Raw genomic sequence first — 547 nt, forward strand, 5'->3', positions numbered from 1 at the left:
GGGGGGGGGGGGGGGGGCCACGCTGACACTGGCACCTCGAAACGGGCGCGAAGACCGGAGAACCAACTCGACACGGCTCCCTTTCCGCGGGAGTGCTGAGGAGGCCGGGGACCGGCCCAAGGGTGAGGGGCCCCAACCTGGGTGGAGGGTGGGAGCCGGCGCGATCCCGGCACCGACAGATTCAGACTCCCGGGGTCGCGGGCAAAGCTCCTACCGAAAAAGACGCAAATAATATAGTCCCAAATGTGTCCCCCCCGAGCCGCGAGCACTGTGGGTGGGCATCTGTCGGGCCAATGCCTCCTGGCCAGACATCGCCACGAGGGGCCTTCTCCCCTCTCTTGGACCCGAGTCGGAACGGAGTTGAGCCGTGGCTGCCAGGTGGCGCCCTCTGGCACGTGATGTCCCGGCGATCGGCGAGCGGGCGTTATCCTCGCCCCCGGGGGCCACAGGCCGAGCTTAGCGCGTTCTACCTTGGATGCGTGGCGGCCACGAAAGACGAGCGCGCGCTCGTCCCCCGATCTAGCCAGCCGCGAAGGGTGGGGGGGGG

This window comes from Fonticula alba (genome assembly GCF_000388065.1).
Source record: "Fonticula alba strain ATCC 38817 unplaced genomic scaffold supercont2.3, whole genome shotgun sequence".
NCBI lineage: Eukaryota > Rotosphaerida > Fonticulaceae > Fonticula > Fonticula alba.